The 27,760-nt window shown below is 31.8% G+C and overlaps 1 pseudogene; it reads left to right on the top strand.

Annotated features, from left to right (window-relative positions):
• Positions 1-631: 631 nt before the first annotated feature.
• Positions 632-25,910, top strand: LOC136202406 (pleiotropic drug resistance protein 1-like; annotated as a pseudogene).
• The last annotated feature ends 1,850 nt before the right edge of the window (positions 25,911-27,760 follow it).

The following is a 27,760-nucleotide window of genomic DNA, read 5'->3' as shown; positions in this document are numbered from 1 at the left end:
CCCCGACCCCGCCCCATTAATCCCCGATGGGGAATCCCGACAGATCCTCAATTATTCCCCATTATAATTAAAATTATACGTTAAATATTATAATTTATAACATTAAACTTAAATTAAATAGACTTATTTTCAAATAAAATATTAAATAGGATAAATAAAATATTAGCCAATTACTAAATTGATATTTTTTTCTAACCTAAACTAAACTAAAGGCATAGCATCGGTGCCATTTTTTCGAATAAAACTTAGAAGAGAAAATAAATATATACTGATTTTTTAAAAAATATAAATAGCGATTCCCCGCAGAAATGAGGATATAGAATAAGAAAAAAATGTTTTTAAACGGGGATTGGGGATCCCCGCGGAGATGGGAGTAAGAGTTCTTTACTGAAATAGAAATAGAATAAGGCACTACCCGATGGAGAATCTCCGACTAGAGGATGGGAAATGCATTCCCCACCCCGCCCCGTCCCATTTACATCCCTATCATATACTTAGTGTCCTCAACCTACTTGTGTGTAATTAATTGCATTTAATGATTTACTTAATTAGGTTATATTTATGGTTCTTTTGGTCGACTATATATTTGTAAACTTTACGAAAAATAATTAACACTTAGAGAGAAAAAAAAAACAAAAAACAATGGAGGTTTTCTGCAAATCTTCTAGAAAAGAAGAAGAAGATGATGAAGAAGCTCTGAAATGGACAGCTTTGGAGAAATTACCTACTTATTTACGTCTTAAAAGAGGTTTATTTAACCAAAATGAGATTAATGTTCATAAACTTGGATTAGTAGGCAGAAAAAATCTCATGGATAGGTTAATTAAGATCCCAGAAGAAGATCATCAGAATTTCTTGTTCAAGCTCAGAGATCGAATCAACAGGTATATTCTTTATTATTTAACGTCTAAAATAGTGCAATTTTACTGACAAGTTTGGTGAATTTTAGAAATAATTTATCTGTGTTTTCTGTCATTAATCTTGTTATCTAAATTTCACTATACATCATTTTATTACTCATTAAGAACATATCACAAACATATGAATAGACGTGAAATTTAAAAAAAAAAAATACAATGTGTTCTGTACGAAAGGTAAAAAAATCCAAATATTTTATCAATTTTTTTTATTTATTAAAAGGTAGGGGACAAAGAAAGGAGGCCGGGAAGGTTGGCACCCCAGACAACCATCCCCGAACCTAAACCAATAAAAAGAATAAAAAATATAAATAATGTCAAAGAGTGAAATGGTAAAACTAAGCGAACCGATATAAGTCTCGACCGTTACAGTTTTCCCAAATATAACTGGAGCAGAAATGAGGATGTGAGTCCCACCAGTGAGGCTCTGAACTGATCTTGCCAAAGTTGGCAAGTGCATCAGCAACCTGATTACCTTCCCGAAAAACATGTGACATAACGAAATGTATTTTACGAAGCAAGGCGCAACACTCCAAAAGCTCCTGATGCTGCTCCCAGATGGCCGATAAGTTAGATAAATCCAAATATTTTATCGAATTTAAAAATATTAATCTTCAATTCTATTATTACATTAAAAAAATGTGAAATTTGTTTTTTTAGAATCAACTGATATAACACTGGTATAGAATAAATAAATAAATTAAATATCTGTATTTTATAATAATATATGAAATTAACTTAACTTGCTAAAATTGCTATTGGTTACCAACATTAGGGATAAAATTGCATCATTTTAGACGTTACTTCATCCTTATTATGTTTATGGTTATGAGAAAAATTATGAATTGTATTATACATTTTTTTTAATATTTTGTAAATAGAAGTTTGTGATATGTTCTTTTAGCAACCAATTGCATTTTTATCTTAAAAAAATATACATTTATATATCGATAAAGCACAGTCCTCTCAAATCGAATCGAAACCATGCAAAATGAAGTTAAACGCCAATTTAATTCATAAACTATCAAATTAATAATAAAAAATGCGAATAGTTTAAATTTGGAGGCTATGTTTTGAGAAAGGAGTAGTGCTTTCTCGATATATAATTGTAATTTTCTAAAAGAAAAAAAAATCTCAATGCAATTATGCCATTTAAAATATCATATTTTTATTAATTAAATATACCATAAATTTCTAATTTATAAACTTTTAAATCATAAGTATATTTTTTAATAAGAGGAGTTATATATATGTATGGTAAAGGCTATGTTTACTTTGTTAAAAACAAAGTAAGTTTTACTTTATGTGTTTTTATTATTGGATGAATTTTACATTTCATCGTCCGTGTATTTCTACTTTTTATCATTAAGTTTTAGAGAAATGATTTTTTATTTACATATATAAATAAATAATATTGGTTTGAGAAAACTAATATTATTAATTTTTCTTTTTTAATTTTTAAATTTTCACGGAGAGATAATTGGAAAAATTGGATCGGAAATCTCTGGCAACAAAAAGTAATTGTCAGTGCAACATTCCTACGAGTTTTTATTATTAGAAGGATATTTGGATATGTATATTGTGATCCGTTTAATAATTAAAAGGCTTCATCATTTATTTTTTGAATTTGTATAAAAAGTTTGATTGACCTCCTAAACTTTCAAAGTGTCTTGATAGTCCCTTAAACTTACATAAAATGTTCAATTAACTCCCGCAACTTGCATAAAATGTAATCAATTGATCACTCGATCGCAAAAAAATAAGTTCAATGTGAAAGATGTATTTCACGCATTTAAAAAAAAAAAAACGACCAAAATCGGGGTATGCGGTTCTAATATTAGAGAAGATAAGTTTTATAATTGAGTAAGTAATAACTTTATTTTTAATTTATTTTTGAATTACGTAATAACATTCTAAGATGCGTGGGATACATTTTCCGCATTTGACTTACTTTTTTTTTTACGATCGGATGATCAATTGATTACATTTTATACAAGTTTAGGGGGCTAACTAAACATTTTATGCAAGTTCAGAGGGATATCGGGACACTTTGAAAGTTCAGGGGGTCAATCAAGCTTTTTGGACAAGTTCATGGGACAAATGATGTATTACGCGTAATTAAAATAGTGAAATCTTTTAATAATACATGTGAGCTTATATTAACTATAATAAAATATATATGGAAGATCCTCCATTAATATGTGGAGAACCGAATGCTTCTAATAATTTCCTCAGTGACGAATGTAGACCCGTTCATGGTCCATAAATTTTAATCATAAATGGAATTTAGTTATTACTGGCGGATTTTTCTGTTTGTCATCATAAATATTAAGTGGCCCATTTTATTTAAGGCAAAAGCATAAGTCCCTGAACTTCACCTATTTTAAAGAATTAAGCCCCTGACTAATTTTTTTTCTCCATATTGAGCCCTTAATCATTGACTATATTATAGATTTTATTCTTATTTAACTTTTCTATTGAGTTTGAGCGACATGAATCGTTAGGGTGATTCGATCTATTGACGTGGACAAATAAAAATAAGAGTTTAGGATGGATAGAGAGTAAAAAGTAAAATGAAATTACAGAAATCAATTTCCAATAGGTTCTTCCAAACTCGATCTTCTACACCCCCATTTCGTGATTTTCAATATTAGAATCGTCAAATCGATCTTCTCCCCTGATACCAAAATCCATTTCTAGCATGTTCTTCCAAATTCGGTTTCAAACTTGAAAGAATCTGGTGAAAATCGATTTCTGTAATTTCTTTTTACTTTTTACATTTTACCCCTAGTCAAGAAAGTTATTTTATTTATTTATTTACACTAAAGTGAAAATGTCCACTTCAACAAGCCGAATCCCTCAAAGGTTTGTGTTGTACAAGCTCGATAAAAAAAAAAATAAGGGCTCCATAACAGAATCAATAATCAAGGGTTCAATATAGAAAAATAATTGATCAGATACTTGATCCTTAAAACATATAAAATTCAAACCACTTAATTATGTTTTTTTTTTCATTTATTTAATGGATTAGGGGCAAGGATTATGCCAAGGAAGCACGTAATCCAAAAGCTTAAAGTGATAGATAACGTGACCGTCCAATAAACATGTGTTTTATGAATAAATGTCTAACTTATTTCAAAAGCTACCTCAAAAAATAGAGAATTGATTCACAAATATAAGGCTAGCCAAACAATATGAGATATTTTAACACTCTCTCTACTAATTAATGTTGCTTAAACGGTAAAAGCGTATTGCTTGAGCTAGGTCCAGTGGCGAACAGAGAATTGGTCTATTGGGGGGCAAATTTACACATACGTGCATAATTTTTTTTCCTAAATCGAACTCGCTCATTTTTTTTTTTTTTTTTGCGTATATATGCATGACCCATAATTATGCACGTATGTGTAACACTTTTTAGAATTAAGCTAGATTCGGACTACAAGAATAAGATTTAGTCGTTTTGAACATTTTTTTTTAGAAATTTATCCCATGTTATACATTAATCAAGTTGGATTTCATAATTAAATATAAACTAATGAATTAATTAATCATCACAACATTAATTTATCGAAAACAGTGGGCGAAACTATTTATAGTAGAAGTAGTTCTAGTGACTGGAGGGTGAAACCATCTATGATAGATGTGGTTCCGGCAACCGAGTGGGTTTGGACCCCTCCAGGCCCACCCATCCCCATCTTAACTAGGTCTCAAGTTTGATTTCTAGTATATACAGAAAATTTCAATCGAGAATGAGATCATGTAAAACGTACCCCTCATTGCCCGAATCGCAAATATATTACGATAAAATTTAACAGTAATCCTTTAATTAATGATTGATATTAATTATTATTTTTTTTTGTTTTAAAAATACAGAGTTGGACTTGATATGCCAAGGATTGAAGTCAGATTCCAGAATTTAAACATTGAAGGAGAAGCTTATATTGGAAGTAGGGCTTTGCCTACTATTCTCAACTTCTCCACTAATTTGTTAGAGGTTACATTTCTTGCCATATATTTATTTATTTTAGCCTAAAATATATAAAAATACTTGATCTATAAATATATTTCTGTCAGCATTTTTACGGGGAAAATACAAAAATAAATCTTGTGGTTTGGGTCAGGACCGGTTATGATATTTTATGGGTCCCAGACAAAATTAGAGATAATAGACCCTTAAATTGTATTTAAAAGTCTAAAATATAAATTTGGGAGATCTAAGATATCATATTATTTGATCAACTTTTAAACCTGAATGGGTATTATAACTATATTTATAACAAAAAAAAATATTATATATTCAATAAAATTTAAAATTTTGGGCCCCTTTTAGCCTTGGGTCCTGGGCGACCGCACCCCCGGCCTATGCTCAGGGCCGGTCCTGGTCATTTTCAAATATAAACTATGTGGTTTAAAAGTTGACAAACAAGTACCTTGAGGTTGATTCCGTTAGCAAACATAGTCCAAATTAACTAACAATGTTAAAAAAAAGTCAAAAGTCAAAGGGAAAATAATTAATTTTATCTTTTTATTTATTTATTTTATAAATTAACCACCTTATTATCTAATTATACAAACAAATCTCAAAATAAAAAATATATTTTTGGAGAAATGTGTGAGTTTGCAAATTGCATTCTTTTGGAGTAGATAACACTGCAATAAATTTTGGGTGGTGCTATTCACCGCATCTGTTTTACTTATCACCGCCCCTATTTGTTAATTTTTCCATTCTCATTTTATTTTGATCAAAAACTGAAAATTCTTTCTCTCTTCCGAGTAAAATCGAAATTCTAAAACAAATGGATCCGAAAACTCCGGAAATAGACGATTTTGAAGATGAAGTAAAAATGGACCCGAGAACTCCGGAAATGGACGATCTAGAAATTTTTTTATATTCGTATTTGGCCTCGGCGGGAGATTCATCAGCCTAGTAGGCAGATGACGAGTTCCGTCTCCAAACTGGAGATGGAACTCATGTTTTTGATGAAAATTTAACACAAAAAAAACGTAACTTTCCAGTAAATTTACCGTAATTTCCCACCATGATTTTTGTGTAGGGATTTGTGATTTTTGGAGAGATTAAAGAAAGAATGAAAAGTCTTAGTAGAAAAAAAATGATAAGGGCAAAACGTCAAAATGGGGACGGTAATAAAGGGACGGTATTTAGCAATCCACTAAATTTTTGAAAAAATATCTGAGTTTGCAAATTGCACAAACTTACTATAACTGTAGATTTTTTAAACCACGAAATTACTTTTACAAATTCGTTAAACCATAAGATTTATTTTTATACCTTTCTTTTTATTTTATTTACTAGACCATGAATATTTAAAATATATATAATTGCAATTTAATTAATTTCCATTTGTTTGTTTTTAAAAAGGAATTCTTGAATAGTCTTGGCTTGCTTCCAAGTAGAAAGAAACCATTGCCAATCCTTCGTGATGTTAGTGGAATTATAAAGCCGGGAAGGTGAGTATATAATTAAGGGAAAGCTTTGTGATTTTCTACTCTGACATTTATAGATAGAATAAGGTACAATTTTGCTTTTAATGTTTTTGGAGAAGTACAGATTTATTCATAATGTATAAATTGGTACAATTTTATTCCTAATATTGTCAAACAAGTTCAATTTTACTCATGCACAACATAAAATTTGAACTGGCTAATTTGATCGTTATTCGACTATCACATCAGATCTTCCAAACAAGTTTATCGATAAAATAAAACAATTATGTGTATTATGACGGTTGTTTATACATGTTTTAATAACACAATAATCATTTTATGCAATTTTTTGTGATTAATTTGTATCCGACAGACTTAAAAATTATCATTTCAGTAGGTTAATTGTAATTGCGTTAGCAACATAATACATATTTTACACATAATTGATATTTGTAAGGTCTGATGTGATAATTAAATAATGAGTTAAATAACAGTGAAACAGTCCATTCAAATTTTCTATTAGGCAAGAGTAAAATTAATCTTGTTTGATAATATTAAGGGTAAAATTGCATAATTTTATACGTCAGAGATAAATCTACACGTTCCTAAAAACGTTAGGGGCAAATTTGCACCTTATCCTTTATAAAATTATTGAATTTTTTTTTTTACAAAATGGTATCCATGTGGTTTAGATGTTAATAAAAAAGGTTAATTACATATAGGTGTCATGTGGTTTTGTCGATTTGCAGATGGGTACTTTGAGTATTTTATTTTTTTACAAACGCAACCCTGTGGTTTGCAAAATTTTGCATGTGAGTTCACTTTATCAGAATTTGACCAATAACGACCTTGAAATGAAATTTTTAAGCAACTTTAATTCTTTAGCTTTTTTACGTTTGAGGTCATTTAAGTGTTATTTTTTATGAGAGAGAAAATTAATGTTTAGAGAGAGAAAACTCAAAAAATGATGATTTTGAAAATTTAAAAATATGGTTCCATAGTATATATGATACAAAACAACTTTAATTCTTGAAAATTTTCATTTTGAGGCCGTTATCAGCCAAATTGGTAAAGTAAAAGAAAATACAAAATTTTGCAACCACATGATTGCGTTTGTAAAGAAAAATATCATAGATATCCATCTACAAATCCGTGTAATATATGACATCCACTTGTAATTAACCTAAAAAAAATTAATAACATGTTAAGAGAATTTTAGTATCATTATTGAAGTCAATGATACAACATAAGAAATTTTTACCCAATCAATTTGCTTTGTTGTAGTTCATTAAGAAGAGAAGAAGAAATTTTGATGACAAAATAGACTTCAAAATAATAGCACATATAAAACTCATAGTCTCCTTTAATCTGAAAAAATTCAGTAAAAATTGTGAATGAAGTGGTATGGGTTATGTAACGGTGTATGCAGGTGTGTATCGTTCGGTTTAAAGTCGCATACCAAACTGAACTGATTGAATTTGGTTTTTTGATATTTTAGTTCGGTACAGTTTTAATTTTAAGTGTATTTCAGTATTCGGTTCGGTTCGGTTTTACAAAATAGATATTTGATTTATATATACATATATACACATGTTTTACGTTCTTTTATATATATATATATATATATATATATATATATATATATATATATATATATATAATTTATAAGTTTAATTTTTTTTAGATAATAACCCAATACAAATATATTTTAAAAGTATTTTAATTTTTTTTGTTGAGGTAAATTTAATGAGAAAATAGTGGTTTTTATTTGTTATTTCTTGGTTTTAACTTAATTCGGGTTGTTCGATTTAAAATGGAGCCGAATATTTCGGTTTTAGCTATTATTCAGTTAAGTGTTGGTGTCAATTATTTTGATCCTTTTTATATTCGGTTTTTCTATTCGATTTGATCCGATTCTGAACCGATGCACATCCCTAACAGTATAGTCCAATATATATAAATCTTATCCCTTTTAAACTCAAATCCAATCTATTTTAGGGCTCGCGTTTAAAAAAATATATTACATGTATTGGAACAGACCTTACTAAAATACCTTTAACAACTCTCTTTTCATTTTCGATATGAGATTCAACTCATTTATGTCTCTATCATCATCTCTCATGGATAGGGGTGGAGACAGGGGCCTAGGCCATTCCGACCACTGGAATCATTATGATCACGAGTAGTTTCGACCCCTTATCTCCACAAAATTTGAGGTTTTGGTGGTTCCAGCCCCCTGTTTCTAAGAAACAATGATAGGTGTTGAATTAGCATCCAAAAATTGGCCCGGGTCCTGTTAGACTCTTTCTAAATCCAAAATTCTAATTTTCTTTTACATGTTAGGCCCTTTCTAAATCCAAAATTCTTTTTTTTCCTTGTTAGGTTTTTTTTTTTGCCTGTTAGCCTTTCTTAAATAAAATTTTCTAATTTTTTTGGCGGCCGTCTTTAAATTCCATTTTTTCTATTAGACACAATTTTTTTTTATATGTTAAAAATCTTAAACACAACATAGCTTAATTTTCTTTTAAAAAAAAACATAGCTTAATTTTGAAAAGTTTTACATTGATACTTAAAAATTGGTTCTTGAGCACTCCGATTATAACACGTAAATATACTAAAATTTTTTTGAACAAGTTCAATTTAGCAAATTTTTTTACACACCACTTATAAATACCCCACACTGAACAATCATGTATTCGCCACTGCTCATGGATGCTTCTTGCTCAATCCTTCTTTTTGAGGACACTCAGGGGAGTAGGAGAAGGGTGTACAAGGAGCTCTCCCGCACAGGGCCCCAAATTTAAGAGGGCCCAATTTTTTTTATTGTACAAATCTAAATAAATTATTGTTATTAATTATTATGTGAAAAATTAAGTGAATATTAACTTATCCAGAAAATCAACACTCTAGAAGTCTTAAGGGGCCTAATTTTATTATTATTATTATTATACAATATGTAATTTAATTAGTTTTATTATATTTATTATGTTAAAATCAAGTTAAAAGCATTTTGGTGTTTCATTTTGTAGAAATATTATGTGAAAGTATTATTTTTTTTTAATGAATAGGGCCAAATTTTTTATTTAGCACAGGCCCCAAAAATGTTTAAGACGGCCCTGGGGACACTCACTCCAAATCAGATCATTACAGGCCCCACCAGTTTCTACTTAGTTTATTCTTGAACCAACACATTATACATACATAGTTTTCTTTAATATCCATAACCTTCTGATTCAATACCATGTAGACATTATTCGTTTTGAACCAAATCCAATTTATTGGACCTTGTGATTTTAAAATGTGCCTACATGTGTTGCAAACACATCTTATTAATACATCACATTCACTCTCTCATTTTTTTTTACGTGAGATTCAGTTTCATTGATGCCCATATCTTAAAACCACTCGTTCATCAAGTCTTCCAATGGTATTATCCACACCGAACAGTGGCGAATACAAGATTGCTCGGATGGGGAGCAGATTTCACGGAAAAAAAGAAAAATCTCACACCTTAACAGTATAATCGAATTATATTTTTTGCAACATCCAAGAACACATACCATTTTTAATACACTTTTCAAAACATCAGGTGCAAAACTAGAAAGTTGTTATTTTTTCCATAAAATTAATTAATATTTTATATATATTACTTTTTAAATGCCATAATACACATTTGGCTTCCTAAACTAAAGTTTCAAAATCAATTAAGACCTTAAACTATAAAATCATCAATCAGGTCCTTAAACTAATCAAAAATCATCAATCGAGTCTCTATTGTAAACAAAAATCATCAATTGAGGTCTCATTGAATATCATTCGTTTGAACATTTGCAGACCATCTTCCCCCAAACACATTTTGAACCAACACAGATTATTACAGTCTATATCAAATATTCACAGTTTATGATTTTAGGATATGATGAGAACTCAATTGATGATTTTTTTAGTTTAGAGATCTAATTGATAATTTTAATAGTTTAGAGTTCTAATTAGCTGTAAAGCTTTAGTTTAAGGACTAAAATAGACGTAATGCTTTTTTTAATAGATCTAATTATAATCTTTATTTTGCAGGATGACATTGCTTTTGGGCCCACCAAGTTCAGGGAAAACTACCTTACTACTTGCTTTGTCGGGAAAACTTGACAAAAATTTGAAAGTAAATTTTTTTTAGGAACGAAACAAGAATTCTTTACATCATACAATTAGAAACCTAGAACTTCTAGTTTACACTCAGGTATAATATACCCGACATATTAAAAAAGTGACGGATATCAATTTATGGAAGATGATTGCTATTAAGAAATAAATACATCTAAGTTGTACATTTTGATTGGACGAGTGTATTATATCGGGAGTATATAGTAGAATTTCTCCTAAAAACCTCGCAAAACAATGACTTGACTTCCAAACTTTTAATACATAGAACTAGGCTAACAAAAAGAAGTTGTTGCTAATGCATCCACCATCAAATTAGCTGAACAGTTAGAATGAACATAAATCTCAAAACAACTAATAACGAGACGATGAAAATTAGACATAAATGCTCTAAACTCAAAAATATCTTCCTCTTTACTATAAAACCATCCATAACGCTTTTAGCATCTGAGTCCACTAGGACCTTACACCACGTTTTACCTTTAATCCAATTAAGAGTTTCTTTGCGACACACTGCTTCTATCGTCATAGGAGACTAGCAAGCCATTGCCGTCATAGCACAACACTCCTCACTAATTGCAGCATCAATATTGACTTTTAAATAACCAGCATTGGGCAGCTTCCAAGCATTCAAGGAATAAGGATGCGAAGAAAAGATGTCAGTACTTAAATTAATCGGATGACTAACATGATTCTCCTTTAGATCCGAGAAGCACCAATGAATACTAACCACTACCGATGCTAATTTACTCTTCAAAACAAAATTATTTCGTTGAGACCATATTTCTTACAGAACCATTGTTTTTGAATTTTTTTTTTGTCAACTTGTGGCTTAAATATATAACAGATAAATGAAGTTTAGAATAACTTAAATATATCAATATCTTTTAGTATAAGCTCAAAAACGAAGATGGATGCTGAAAGTGAATCACTTGGAATGGTTTTGAAGAGAATAAAAGAACCAAAGCTAAATTAAGCTTCCTCATCTCAAATAGAAAAAAAAAAGTGAGATTTTCCATTAGTTTATAAGTAAAAGAGTTTTATAAGCCTTTAACCAATTACTAGAGGAAATTCTTTATCACGCACAGTCACAGAGGGGTGCAATTAAAGCAGCATCGGATTAGGGACGCACCCACGCGATGTGAGCTGTGCGAATGCCCACCGAAATGGAGGCCTTTGGGCTAGCCCACTTTTGTTTCGGCCTATTAATTTTTATCCTAATAGAAAACCCCCTTCATGAACATTCATCTTGTTCATGAATTTTTGAGTTCTATTTAAACAAAATCATTTTGCCTAATTTTGGATATTGAAAAAACAAATTTCCAAAAATTATTATGCTTATTTTATATTCATACTATTCCATTTTTGTTACTCCGGTGATAACAACTTACACACGGTAAGGGTTTGCTTACGTAGTCTATTTTATAATGGGAGACGATCGTTAATAACGATGAAACCTGTCTTAAAGAGACTATTAATATAGGCCTCCGATTTCTCTACTCATGTTCTATGAACGATTTATAAGTGTTGCATACACTTTCATATCCTTTCACTTAATTTATGTTACTCTATTTTTACTACTATTACGTATTCATGTATCTATTTTAGTTTTATCATATCTAACTGTTGGAGATAATTATTATTAATTATCTCTTTACTAATCCTTAGATACCAACATATAACTATTAGGCTTATTTAGAGTTATTTAATAAATATTGTTTATATTTGTCTATATTATGTATTGTCAATCCTAGTTAAACTCTAACTCATGTATTCCATTATATATACAAAGGTTTATGCTCTACCCTAATTGAGGGAAATTCATTAAACAATATATCTTTTCTATCTATCTTCATAGTATATTCAACATGGTATCAAAGTTACTGCTTCCGCTTCGTCTTCCTCGTCCTACCTAGTAGTCATTAAAAATCTAACATTTTCTTCTTCCGTTCCATTTTTCAATGGCTTCTCTCTCTTTGTTTCCTCTATTTTATTCTTCTTCCATTCGGCTTTGTATCACCGATTGAATTCCGATTCTATAAACCCTAATTCTTCCTTGTCCTTTTTCCCCAATTCCCAGCTTCATGGTTCATCTACTCTTTTATGAACGTATGCATTATCTTGTGCTGCATTACTTTAATTGGATATATTGCAAGTTCCTCCTCTTAATTCTACACATTCCCCTTCTTATTCTCCTTCTATGGATAAGATTAACCATAACATCCCTCCTCCTCTTTCTAATATGTTATTGTAGTGATCTATTTCTTTTCCTACCCCGTCTGTTCAACTTCGGTGTGATACTTATAAGCTTGTTCGTGAACAAGTACAATGTGCTTTTCTCAAGTGTCCATTTTATTCCGACTGATGATCAAGTTGCGGATATTTCTTGCAAGTGCCCGGTTCGCTCTGCTTCGCTCTCGCCTTTTGGTTTGCTCTCGCCATCAGCTTGAAGGGTTGGAGATAATTATTATTAATTATCTCTTTATCTATCCTGAAATATTAAAGGATAACTATTAGACTTATTTAGAGTTATTTAATAACTAGTGTTTATACTTGTCTATATTACATGTTGTCAATTCTAGTTGAACTCTAACTTATGTATTCCCCTATATATATACAAAGCTTTATACTTAACTGATTGAGGAAAATTCACTAAACATTATATCTTTTCTATCTATCTTCATAGTATATTTAACATGGTAGCAGAGCAGATAAACCCGAGGTAGGGACTATTTTCTGTCTGTGGATCCATTCCTGATCCTATTAAATACTGAATAGTCTTCTCAATAGGCTTATTTAGAGTTATCTAATAACTAATATTTATATTTGTCTATATTATGTATTATCAATCCTAGTTAAACTCTAACTCATATATTCTATTATATATACGAAGTTTAATGCTAAACACTAATTGAGAAAAATTCATTAAACAATACATCTTTTCTATCTATCTTCATAGTATATTCAACACTAACAACCATGCAGATTCTTGTCTTATCCAGCTTTGTCATTTCATTATCAAACACCCTAAATAGCCATAAAGCCATTGCTTCATCCTCTAAAAAAACTTGATCGATACATGCCTCTCTCTAACAATCCACCGTGAATGAACAACCCAAAAAAATGTGTTGATCATGCTCTCCATACTCACCACATATACCATAAATATTTGAATGCTAGATGCCTTTTAAGAAACAGAGAATTGTGCTGGGGGATTACTATATAATATAAGTACCTAAATCATAACCCAATTCAATCTAGATGGAAGACTTACACATAAAATCGCACCCAGAAGGAAGACTTGCCCAGAAAAATCCACAACATGAAGACTTCCACAAAAGATATTGCACATAGGAGGAAGCCTCTCTTTTAAGGATTTAAAAATAAAAACCCTAAACTTCTACCTATTTTCACCTACAGCCGTGTCCCTACCGAGTTGGAATCCAAAAAAAAAACTCAGGGGACTCGCTTTTGCTGTGTCAGGTGCGAATCCGACAGTGTCCCCGACGAGTCCGACACCGCCACTCCGACCCGGGGAAGAGTCTGTGCTTCATAGTCTATATATCACTTTAGTCAACTTCGAAAGCTAACAAAAATACCTAGCAAAAGGGACAAAATTCCTTTTTATAAGTAGGAGAACCATGGGGTAAGGCAATAATGGGGGACAACTACCCCTGCCCCCTCTAGATGCACCACTAAGACTATGTTTTTTTTTTCTTTAATGATAATTAATTTGATGATGGTAAATTAATTAATTTCTTGAAACATTTTAGTTCAAAGGAAAAGTAAGTTATAATGGGCATGAAATGGATGAGTTTGTGGCACAAAGAACATCAGCATACATAAGTCAATATGATGTTCATATTGGAGAAATGACCGTCAGAGAAACTTTGGTTTTTTCTGCACGATGTCAAGGTGTTGGATCTCGCTATGGTAATTAGTTAATTAAACTCTACTAATTAATTATTTCATTTCAGTTAATTTATTTGAAATTTTGTAGATTTATCTATTATATTTGTTTTTTTTTTGGCAGAAATGCTAGCAGAATCATTACGAAGGGAAAAGGAAGCAAATATCAAACCAAACCCTGATATTGACATGTACATGAAGGTTAGAGAAAAATAAATAAATAAATATTTGTTTTTTAAAATTATTTAAATGTTGAAAGAGTTTTCTGTATGATAATCAATCCATCAATTAATTATTATATGCAGGCAGCCGTATTAGCAGGGTTAGAAACAAATATAGTTACAGATTACATTCTCAAGGTAATATTTAACTATGATTTTTTAGGGAATTTAATTATGGATTAAAAATTTAGATATTAATTAATTGGTACATATATATGATCTTGAAATATAAGATTAACTTGACAGATTTTAGGACTTGAAAGATGTGCTGATAGTCGGTGATGAAATGAGACGAGGCATTTCTGGTGGTGAAAAGAAACGACTCACTATAGGTAAACAGAAAAAACTACTTGGAGATAATCTAATGTGATCAAATGTATAATTTTTCGATGTGATAGATCTAAAATGGTCTCTTCCGTCTAAGTGGTTTCCTATAAAAATATGAGGTATCGGCTACCTGACATAAGTATTTCGATGCTTAAGTTAGTTCACTCTTGAAAGTAGTAACATATTAAAGTAGGCTATGAGTTTGAGCATACTCGAAAGATTCTCTTAAACTCTCTATTTATAGGTTGTTGCGGTCCCTATTAAGGTATTTGAATGTCGTCTTCCTATTGGATGATTGTTTTCTCTCATGGGAAGCTCCATGTGTATTACCTTTTCTTAATTGTGTTCACATTATACTTCTCTAGATACATTCCATGTAGGGGCATGTCCTTTACCCATAAATACTGACCTCTGACAGAATACCAAGATCTTAGTAATTATGCACTCGAATAGTTCCTATATTAGGTTACATCCGGATTTCTAATGCCCAAATCCAGGACATTTTAGTGGTCGTTCGCCAATACTTATTTGAACCCTCTATAGGTGTTTTCAGGATATCCAATCAGGACTTCCTGCAGAATCCCAAAGGATGATATTTGCATGTTATTAGAATCCTTCCTCCTCTCAAAAGGGTAAAAACTCCTTTTAACATTTCAATTCTAGTGCTCTACCTACTCAGATTATGACTTGAAATTATGCCCTTAGGGTAGATAGATAAATGACATGTGTATGATGCAGGTGTGAGTGACCCAAAGGTCTCTTCATATGACTATTTCCAAAAATTTGCTCCTACTATAAATATGAATTGGGCTCCTTGATTTCTTTTTCACACTTGTAATCTTCTCAACAATTTTTTTTTTCTAAGAAGTGTTTTTCTGATGTTTCATCCTTCCCTTAAAAGTTCAGAGCTCTTCTTTCATCTGTGAGTTATCTTCATGCCCATTGTATATTTTGATTCTTGCATATCTTTCTTCTCTTTTCTTGTTTTAGTTTCTTTGTGAAATCCAAAATAAGTCGAAACAAAGAAAATTAACTTCTCCAAATGAATGAATAATCTAACATGATTTTGGATCTCATTGAGACACCTTCCGATCGTCTAAATTCCTACGACAAAGAGGGCCCTGCCTCTAAAGAAGATAATTTTGTTACTCAAGAAGAAGTGATGTGTTAAAGTTAGGATTTTTAAGAAAAAAACGTGTGATTAAGAACCCTACCTTTAGGATCCAAGATATGTTGTCAAATTCAACTGGTGGCCAAGTCTTGGCGAAGCACCTTTCTTTCCTATAGTTGTAAATAGTCAATTTCTTGGTGCCTCCCTCTTGGACCGAGCCTTACAATTCTCCTTCTAGAAGTTTATATATATATATATATATAGAGAGAGGAGGGATCAAGTGAGAACCTTGGACTCTTCATCTACACTTCACACTGCTTACCACTAAGCCAATTGCTTTTCTTGTGTATTATGTTGCGCGCTGCTTAATATACTACTGTCCTTTTAGCTTCTATTGTTTAATATTTGATGCATGCACTTATTAATATCGATTAAAGTTTCAAAAAAAAAATATTGATTAAATGTGCATAATAATGAAATTAGAGCATGTTCTTGGATTTTTTTTCTATTAATAATTTATTATTATGTACATTTCTTTTTTTCTATTAATAATTCATTATTATGCACATTTCTTTTTTTTCTATTAATAATTCATTATTATGCACATTTCTTTTTTTATTAATAATTCATTATTATGCACATTTAATCAATATTTTTTTTTGAAACTTTAATCGATATTAATAAGTGCATGCATCAAATATTAAACAATACAACCTAAAAGGGTAGTAGTATATTAAGTAGCGCGCAACATAATACATAAGAAAAGTAATTAGCTCAGTGGTAAGTAGTGTGGAGTGTAGATAAAAAGTCTAAGGTTCAAACCCTAGGAGTAGTAGTGTTTTTTTTTTTTTCATACTCAAAACGACGTAGTTTTAAGTGTTCTCACCATAAGGAAGTGTCATCACCTAAAAAATATTCTCACAAGAGTCATCTCCTATATATATATATATATATATATATATATATGTGCAATGTGTTTTTCTACCCTCTCCATGGCCTTATAACCTCTTGATGCGCCTCGAGCTGACGCTCAAAGGCTCACTAAGAGATAAGTGTACTCTGTCGTTATCAAGTACTAAATATGGAGAAGTCTAGATATCGAATCCATATGATTTAAACTGCAAGTACCAGACTACTTGGTTCTTGATCATTATTTAGGCGGTGATAAGTTGATTTGAGTTTCGTTTATACTAATCTATTCCTAATTTGATTCAGAGCAATTATAAATTCCTAAGAATCAAATGGTGATGATACGGTAAAATACACATTCAAACAATATTCAAATATAATTATGAATCAAATTGTTATTGCATAAACATAAAGAGATTGAACCGACTTATCTTATGCCAGTCTTAACACATGATTCCTTGGTCAGATCGTAACTAACTTTAAGGGCTCGGAAACTCGAGTATGTCATGTGGTGTTGTCAATACCTATAATCTCTAGTATAGATGATCGGATTATACTCACAATATGAATCAACAGACTATATTCAGACTTATGAACCATTTAATCAAAATACGCAACTACAATCATTACAGAACTCATAAACAGAGAAATGAAACTGAATTGAAACTTATATTAAAGATGATAGAAAATGTCACAATCTCACAACCCATTTGAAATTCATAAAAAGATCTCCTAAAGTTAATAAGAGTAAAAAAGGGAAGAGATCGCCTTTTGAAACCCGTCGACTCAAATGGCCATCTTTCTGAAATTGGAGGTGATACCTTGAGAACTTTTGATTTGGTGGAAAATGGAGCTTTTGCAGATGAACAATGGCAGAATGGATGGATTTTAGATGTATCTCAAGGTGATAAGAAATTTACAAAATAACTTTGGATGCCTTGGAATAAATATCCAAGGCCTTTAAATAGGCAAAACTCAAGTCCTACTCTACCAAATTCAAACATTTACAATATCTTAGGGGAGATTGACAAATTCAAATCTAGGAGAAGGAGTCAACATGTGTATGCTCGGACTGCTAGCTCGCCAAACTGGCCTTACTCGAAGGAGGAAGTGTTGTCCTGATGGCCAACTCATCGAGTTGGCCTCCGGATTGGGGGTTGGCTTCGCCCTAGTGTCCAGCTCGTCGAGCTGGCCTTAGCAAGGGCTGGCTCTATTTTTCCCTAGTCAATTGCAATCCTTGGCTAAAATCCCTAAAAATCTCCACAACATCTCATAAGAAATCACCTTAAATCAGCACCAAAATTCATTTAATTAATTTACCAAAAATTCCATTAGTTACCAAGTCACTCTGATTTATTTTTGGTAAATTGATTTTATAGGAATTGCATTAAAAATAAGCTTTAATTAAATTTGAAAATCTTTTTATTAAAACTAACACAAATTCAACATAAACATTAGGAATAAGATTCTAGGATGTAATCCCAACCCCATTGTAGATGCCCCGTCTAGATTTCGCATATATATATATATATATATTTTTGCAACTGAATGATTAATTGATTACAGTTTCAGCAAATTGAGGGAATCCACGGGCCGTACGCACGGGCTCGTGTATCATGACACACTTTTTTTTTAGAAAGTTAAGATGGCAAATGATGTTTTTTTTAAGAATATTTGTGTCATTTTGGTTAGTTTTTTTTTTCTTAAAATAACATGAAATTATATTAAATAACCCAAGTCAAATCATTTTGAATACAAACAGCAATACAATAAGGGAATTTTCAATAAGAATTTGGGCTTTTTACATGAATATCATAATTGACTACAAAATTACAACTAAATCATATCATCAAACTTAATTCTCAATATGTCATTTTTTTCTTATATATATCAAATAAAATATGCTTTTACACATAATTTAAAAAGTTTAAACCCAAATTCATAAATCACAAACTTTTAATAATATATTCTAAATTCCTAATTTATAAACTTTAATCTTTAAAAATAATAATTTTATTAATTTGATATAATTTAAAATTATAACTTGACATAATTGTAAATAATTTTTCAAAATAAATTTCTATATAAATTTTCAAAAGAATTTCCATAACATACCGAGAAAGCCATTTCACCAATTATTGAATTATCACTACACATTCATAAATTTTTCACACGTCGAACCGGCGAACCTAAAGAGTTGGTCCATTTCACTTCACCGCCATTCAGGGCTTCTATTGTCCCTCTTCAACCTCTCTCGCGCTAGAGACTGTAGCCACCGGCATCGGCATCGGCATCGGCATCGGCATCAGTGCAATGTCTTCTACCATTAAGTCGACAAATCCTCGTCGAAAGATTATCCTGGTTCTTGGAGAAGCTTTTGAATGTTGTAGTTACGATCGGGTATGGAATTGAACTGAAACGAATCTAAAATTCCAGTATTATCAAATTCAGTGAGATATGATCTAAAAAAATTGAGTTTGATGATCATGTTGTATGTGAAAAGAATTATAATTATTGCAGAATGTGGAAAAAACATATGCATTTTCCCTAAATAAGTATTAAAAAATTTAATGTTATTCAATCTTTGTCCTTCTTAATGCCGTTAATCTATATGAAACGATTCCCACATAATTCAATATGTCATTGTATATTTATGAATGTATTGCAGGTGAAATGCTGGTTGGACCAGCAAGAGCGTTGTTCATGGATGAGATATCAACCGGATTGGATAGTTCAACAACATTTCAAACTGTGAACTCACTCAGACATTCAATCCACATTCTCAATGGAACTGCTCTCATCTCTCTTTTGCAGTCAACACCAGAAACTTATGAGCTTTTTGATGATATAATTCTTCTATCAGATGGACAAATTGTGTATCAAGGTCCACGGGAAAATGTGCTTGAGTTCTTTGGATACATGGGCTTCAAGTGTCCTGAGAGGAAAGGAGTTGCTGACTTCCTACAAGAAGTAATTTTTGTGGCAATTACTTTTATATGCACTTTTGGACTTGTTAATGAACATTTCCTGCTGAAATTTGACAGGTAACATCAAGGAAAGATCAAGAGCAGTACTGGGATTATAAAGATAAGCCTTATAGATTTGTTACTGCCAAGGAATTTGCTGAAGCATTCCAGTCATTTCACGTTGGGCAAAGACTAGGTGATGAACTTGCTATACCATTTGATGTGTCTAAATCCCATCCTGCTGCACTAACAACTAACAAGTATGGTATTAGCAAGAAGGAACTCTTAAAAGCATGCATTTCCAGAGAACTTCTCCTCATGAAGAGGAACTCTTTTGTCTACATTTTCATAATCATCCAAGTGAGTAGCATTTTCTTTAATGGGAATATTATTGCATACTGAACTTTTCAGCAAATTCAGAAATTGGTTATGGTTATAATACCGATATAAAAGAGAAGATGTTACATTTTATATGAGCAATTATTGAGTTCCCAAGTTTTTCCAAATGTTTGCAAATTGAAATTAAAATGTTGAACTTATGATTAACGTTTTTTTCCCTTTCAGATTGTTATTTTGGCTTTCATAGCAATTTCAGTATTTCCAAGAACAAAGATGCATCATGACACGCTAACGGATGCTGCAATTTATCTTGGTGCTCTTTTCTATTCCATAACTACCCTTATGTTCAATGGATTCGCGGAGCTTGCATTGTCGATTTTAAAACTCCCTGTCTTCTATAAACAAAGGGATCTTTTGTTCTACCCTTCATGGGCATATGCTTTACCCACTTGGATTATTAAAATTCCAATCTCATGTGTTGAAGTTGCCATATGGGTGATCATAACTTATTACGCTATCGGCTTTGATCCCAACACTGAGAGGTAAGAAAATGGAAATATCTGTATACTTTTTTTCCTTGATTTTTGAAAATGGCTTATTGAAGAATTTTGTTGAAATTCTTTGGTGGCAGGTTTTTAAAGCAGTACTTGTTACTTCTATGTACAAAACAGATGGCATCTGGTCTATTTCGTTTGATAGCAGCAATTGGAAGGAATATAATTGTTGCTAACACTTTTGGATCATTTGCATTAGTTGCAATACTAGTTTTGGGTGGATTCGTCTTATCCCATGGTAAAACTCATTAATGCACATATTTTGTGTAACTCAAGTGTATTTAAAACTCAAGCCATAATGCAACATAATTTACATATCTTAATTCTTTTTTGTACATATCCTAATTCTTGTATGTTACTTTATTCGTGATGCTGAAGACATACTTTACTTTTGTCCTCTAGATGATGTGAAAAAGTGGTGGTTATGGGGTTACTGGTTCTCCCCATTGACGTATGTGCAAAATGCTATATCTGTCAATGAATTTCTTGGGGAATCATGGAGACATGTAAGCTTTGTTTCTTTGACCATTTTAAAGAAGAAAAGCAAATCAACATGAAAGATTTTATAGCATGACCCTATAAATATTTATGACAAGTTTCTATAAATATATGTCTTGCAGCCTGCTTTTTTTTCAACTGAGTCACTAGGTGTTTATTTCTTGAATAAACGTGGAATTGTTACTGAAGCACGTTGGTATTGGATTGGATTAGTTGCCTTGATTGGATATACTATTATTTTCAATCTCCTTTACATCTTGGCCCTAGAATATCTTGATCGTAAGTACCCATCTGTCACATTTTCAATGTTGGAAGTACGACCAGTATTTTAATGCTTGAATTGATTGCAGCCTTTGGCAAGCCTCAGACAGTAAGATCAGAAGAGGCCTTAGTAGAGAAAGATACAAACAGAACAGGAGGGTTTATTGAACTATCAAGAGCGAGAAAAAACTCTTTCAGTGAGTCACAAACTTTCCTGTTTTTGCTTGTCTTTCTTCTATATTCTAAGTTTTATCCTTCTTAACAAATGCAGAAAGAGGGAATGAGAACAATGTATGCATCTCATCTGGTACACAATGTGCAACAGTGGGAAGTATCAGTGATGCAATTGAGAATAAGAGACAGGGAATGGTTCTACCTTTTGAACCACTTTCTATGGCTTTCGTAGACATCAAGTATGCTGTCGACATGCCACAGGTAGCTTTGCTTTATCTTTTTCTTTTATTAATACATTAGATTATTACCTCAAGGCTTATATCAAGATTTGACAAGCCTTGATATTTTGATGTAATGAAACAAATGTTCACTTAATTAGGAGGAGTTTGTGAATGTGTCTCAAGTTTGAAGTTGTCATTAAATTTCATATTTTTTAATTGTTTTAGTGTTCTCACAGGTCATTACTTTCAAGTTTCAATCACATGTATTAATTTTACTGCCATATAGTTTCTAAATATGCCTCACTTTTTTAAATTTTATATTACTTTCAGGAGATGAAAGCTCAAGGTGTTCCAAAAGTCCGTCTAGAACTTCTGAAAGGTATCAGTGGTGCATTCAGGCCCGGAGTCCTAACTGCTCTAATGGGTGTTAGTGGTGCTGGTAAGACCACATTAATGGATGTCTTGGCTGGAAGAAAAACTGGTGGTTACATTGAGGGAAGTATCTTCATATCTGGATATCCTAAGAAACAAGAAACTTTTGCTCGGATATCAGGTTACTGTGAGCAAACTGATATCCACTCCCCACATGTTACTGTCTATGAGTCATTGCTTTATTCTGCTTGGCTTCGATTGCCCCCCGAGGTTGATTCTCATGCGAGAACGGTACATGTCATGAGCTACTTTTTTTTTTTTTTTGGTCTGCTCTTATAGAATCAGTTTTGTTTACAATTCATGCTTTAGATTATGAGAGTAAGAATTGATTGATGGATGCCAGATGTTCATTGAGGAAGTTATGGAGCTTGTGGAGCTGACCTCCTTAAGAGGAGGACTTGTTGGATTGCCTGGTGTTGATGGTCTTTCAACTGAGCAGCGGAAGAGGCTGACAATTGCTGTTGAGCTTGTTGCAAATCCATCTATAATTTTCATGGACGAGCCAACATCTGGCCTTGATGCTAGAGCAGCTGCCATAGTTATGAGAACAGTTAGGAACACAGTAGATACTGGGAGAACTGTGGTGTGCACAATACACCAACCAAGCATTGACATTTTCGATTCTTTTGATGAGGTGGGACATATTTTTGGCCAGGGAATTTTGGATCTTTATCGGCTCCTATCTCATGCAGTACTGATTAATGTTTTATGATATTGTAGTTAATTTTATTGCAAAGAGGGGGTGAAGAAATTTATGTTGGTCCAATAGGCTGGCATTCTAACATTCTAATCAAGTATTTTGAGGTAAGATTTTCAGATGCACGATGAATTAAAGTATATAAATATTTCTCCTACTTACCGCAAGGCATCTACTTTAAGGATATTCAAGGAGTTCCCAAGATTAAGGATGGTTACAATCCAGCAACTTGGATGATGGAGATCACTTCAGTGGGACAGGAAGTAGCTCTTGGAATTGACTATGCTGGTATCTTCAAGAGTTCAGAACTATACTGGTCAGGGACAAAGATCTTGTTAATATTTTGGTCAGATTTTTGTAGTGCCAATATTTTATGGGAACGCTGGAAAAGTTATAAACTTATGAGAATATTATATTGAGATGTAAAAATATAAGATTACATCATTTCACAATGACACCTCAATGAATTTTCTTATCGAAAAGAAAAAAAAGTTTCTGATGTATTGTATTGTTGAATGATTTAGGAAAAACAAAGCTCTGATCGAAGAACTAAGCACGCCTCAACCATGTTCTAAGGATTTATACTTCCCTACTCAATACTCACAGAGTTTCTTCACCCAATCCATGGCTTGCCTGTGGAAGCAACATTTGTCATACTGGCAAAACCCATCATATACTGCAGTGAAACTCTGCTTTGCAACAGTTATAGCTTTGATGTTTGGAACTATATTCTGGGATTTGGGATGTAAAAGGTAAAAAAGAATGCAGCACACTATCTGAAAACGGCTAGAATCTTTTTGCATGGAATTTTAAGTTTTGCCAAATGTTCATGAATTGCAGAAAAAGGGAGCAAGATATTTTCAATGCAATAGGTTCCATGTTTGTTGGTCTCCTTTTTATTGGAATACAAAATGCTGTAGCAGTGCAGCCAGTTGTGGCAATTGAGAGGACAGTTTTTTATAGAGAAAGAGCAGCTGGAATGTATTCTGCATTGCCATATGCCTTTGGACAGGTAAAAATGATTTCTCGAATCACTCTTGCGATATAATGTGAGAGAACGCATTCTGATGGTTAAATAATTTAGTCTTTTACAGTTGATTGTGGATTAAAGGTCAAATGTGAATAAAAACTTCATAATATCTAAGAATTTGACTCTAATTGGTTCTTCATCCAATTATTTCTTCTGCCTTTCAGGTTATGATTGAAGTCCCGTATGTTGTTATTCAGACTATTATCTATGGTGTTATAGTATATGCCATGATTGGTTTTGAATGGAGAGCAAACAAGTTCTTTTGGTATATATTCTTCATGTTCTTCAGCTTCTTATACTTCAGTTTCTATGGAATGATGACTACAGCCATTACCCCCAATCCCAACATTGCTGCTGTAGTTGCATCTGCCTTCTACGCAATCTGGAGCCTCTTTTCAGGATTTATCATACCTCGACCAGTAACTTTTCTTCTCTATCCTTTGGCTAATATTTATTTTTTCAATAGAGATTGATTAGTTAAAATTAAGAATTGTTAATGTTGATTACAGAGGATTCCTCTATGGTGGGCATGGTATTATTGGTGTTGTCCAGTGGCTTGGACTTTGTATGGATTGGTTTCTTCACAATTTGGTGACGTAAAGGATACAATAGATACCGGTGAAACGGTGGAAGATTTCTTAATGAGTTATTTTGGGTTCAGACACGACTACATTGGCATTTGTGGTATTGTCGTAGTTGGATTTTGTCTGCTCTTTGGCTTCATCTTTGCCTTTTCTATCAAGACACTAAACTTCCAGCAAAGATGATTCCTTCAACTGTAATTAATATTGATCAAATATGGAAGTCTGGTAAATATGCATATCGTCGTGTGTTCTCCAAAGGTTAGTATTCACTTCTTTTGCAATATATAATTCACATACAAGTGTAATGCTATTTAGAGGTCATGCAATCTATCTGGAATTTATAAGAATTCTCACTTTCCTCTTCTACCTTCTATTCTCTATCTTTTCTCAAATTCTTCCTAAAGTTCCATGTCAAAATTATGATACCTGATAGCTGGTATCAAAGATTCATTATCCTGGCATTGTAAATAATGCTTCCAAGAAGAATTGAGCCATTATGGATGCACTTAAGCAGCAAATGCGTGCACTAAATAGTGTTTTCAATGTTAATTCGTAATGTTTTAATTAAGTTCGTTTTACTTATTTTCTGTATGTTTTCGTTTTTTTGTTAGCTTTTTGTCTTAGTATGTGTTTTGAATTGTTTTCAGTTGATTTCGTGCATAAAAATTGAGATAAGCAGTGTTTTTGGTGTGTCGATGCAGACTGCTCGACGAGCAGACTGATTCCAGAATCCTGGTGCACAATTTTAAGAGTCTGCTCGATGAGCAGACTGATTCCAGAATCCTTAACGAGATCTGTTCGGACTCAACTTGTCTCCCTATTCAGTCCTAATTCGATTAAAGCACAATTCAAGGCTGAAGTAACTTAATTCCATTTTCCCCCAAAATTCAGACCTTGGAAGAATTATTTTGTGTTTGAAGTTTATCGCATTCATTGTTCAATTTAGTTTTACTTAATTCAAGCTCGAAAATTCTCCACATCGATTCGTTTCTCCTAACTTCTGTTTGTTTATTTAGTACTATCTTATCATGAAATTCTTTATCTTCCATAATCAATATGCTTTCTTGTTTTAGTTTTTCAATGAACTAACTCTTCATAAACTAGGATGTAGGTGAATTTTGTTAAACGAGTATGAATTTGTAGTCGAGTGTTAGCGTTGTGTTTTTCGAGATTAGGAAATGAATTAGTTAATGCATGCTTAATTCTTTACTTGTGAGACAGATAGTAATGGGGGTAAAATAGTCAATTGAGAGACGGACCAAGTAATCGATTAACGTAAATTTCATTAGATTAAAACCCCAATTTTACTTATTGATTTTCTTAAATAATAAAAGGATTTGATAAGAATCAGATGGAATGTGGAGGTTTTGTGTGGATTACAGGAAGTTGAATAAAGCCACCATCAAGGATAAGTTTCCAATTCATGTGATATAAGAGATCATTGACGAGCTAAAAAGAGCTACAATTTTCTCTAAAATTGATCTACGTTCTGGGTATCATCATATTCGAATGAAGACTAAAGACATTTACAAAACAACATTTAGTTCTCGTTCAAGTTATTATGAGTTTCTATTCGTGTCCTTTAGGTTGACTAATGGTCCCTCTACCTTCTTATCCTATGAACGAAAGCTACTTGCCACTCTCTATGCCCGTTCAACTTGGCATTAGAGAATTCTCTGTTTATAATCAAGACTGATCATCACTGTTAGAAAATACCTCATTTCAACGGAAAATCTGTCAGAAATCGACCAATTTTCCTTGTAAAGAAGTTTACTACGAATGAAATTTGAAATTTCAAGCATACTAAGGAGTACCATATCCATATTTGGTTAGAAAATGTGAAAATTTCAAGCATATTAAGGAGTACTGTATGAAATTCTAGAAATTCCTTAGCTGAAGAAGAAGTATTTGGAAAAAGAAGAGGGTAAATTAGATTCATGGCCATTGAATTTTACTTTTTTTTTTTTTTACGGTATTACCGCTAAACTTCAAAATGTAATATAATAGTCATTTATCTTTACACTTTTTGACATTAAAATGACTGTCTACGACACCAAATTAAAAAAATAATTCAAGAATTGATGATATTCGAAGCAATTTTAATTCTTCAAAATTTTCGTTTTGAACTCATTTATGTGTTGTTTTTGTTAAGAGAGAAATTAAAGTTTTAGAGAGAGAAAGTTACAGAAAATGGCGATTTGAGAAAATAAAAAATGTGGTTTGATAATAAATATTCTAAACAATTTTAATTATTAAACATTTCTATTTTAAGTTTTAACGATGATTTTGAAACATTAGTTAAAATTTAGTAGTCATTAGAATTAGAAAATATAAAATCAAAAGAAAATAAAACAAATCACAGAATCCTTACCTTCTTCTATGTATATCTGCCACCTTGAACTAGGCTAGAGACAAGAAAAACAATACCTTATTTTTCAGTGGTTTTCCAGCTACCTAGCATGGAATAACATAACCTAAAATTTTCTCAAAGGTTCCATCCATCCCTCTTGTCATCCATGCTTTTAAATTTTTTTCTTCTTTTTTCTTCTTTTTAGGGTTAAAGTGCAAAATTACTCCTAACGTTTTGGGTCAGGAGTAATTTTACCCCTAACGTTTAAAATGATGTAATTTCACCCTTAATGTTGGAAGTCAAGAGCAATTTTACCCCTAATGTTGATAAATTAGGTCAATTTGAGAAATAATTCATCTCACCGTTTTCTCGGTCATGAATCTTGTCATCCACATTTCACACGTGTGTCATTTTATCAGTAACAAATCACAAAATATATTATCTTTTGTACGATTTGGACAAAAAATTCACCGAATTTATAAATATTAATCTCCAATTCTGTTATTAAATTATAAAAAACATGAAATCCTTTTTTAGAACGAACTGATATGCAATTGGTGCAGAATAAGGAATAAAAATATTTGTGTTTTATAATAGGGGTAAAATTGTTCAAAATTATCAACGTTATAGGTAAAATTGTTTCTGGCTACCAACGTTAAG

The sequence above is a fragment of the Euphorbia lathyris genome, chromosome 8, assembly GCF_963576675.1.
Source record: "Euphorbia lathyris chromosome 8, ddEupLath1.1, whole genome shotgun sequence".
NCBI lineage: Eukaryota > Viridiplantae > Streptophyta > Magnoliopsida > Malpighiales > Euphorbiaceae > Euphorbia > Euphorbia lathyris.
The sequence above is the reverse complement of the archived record's forward strand: the minus strand, read 5'-3'. Positions and strand labels throughout refer to the sequence as shown.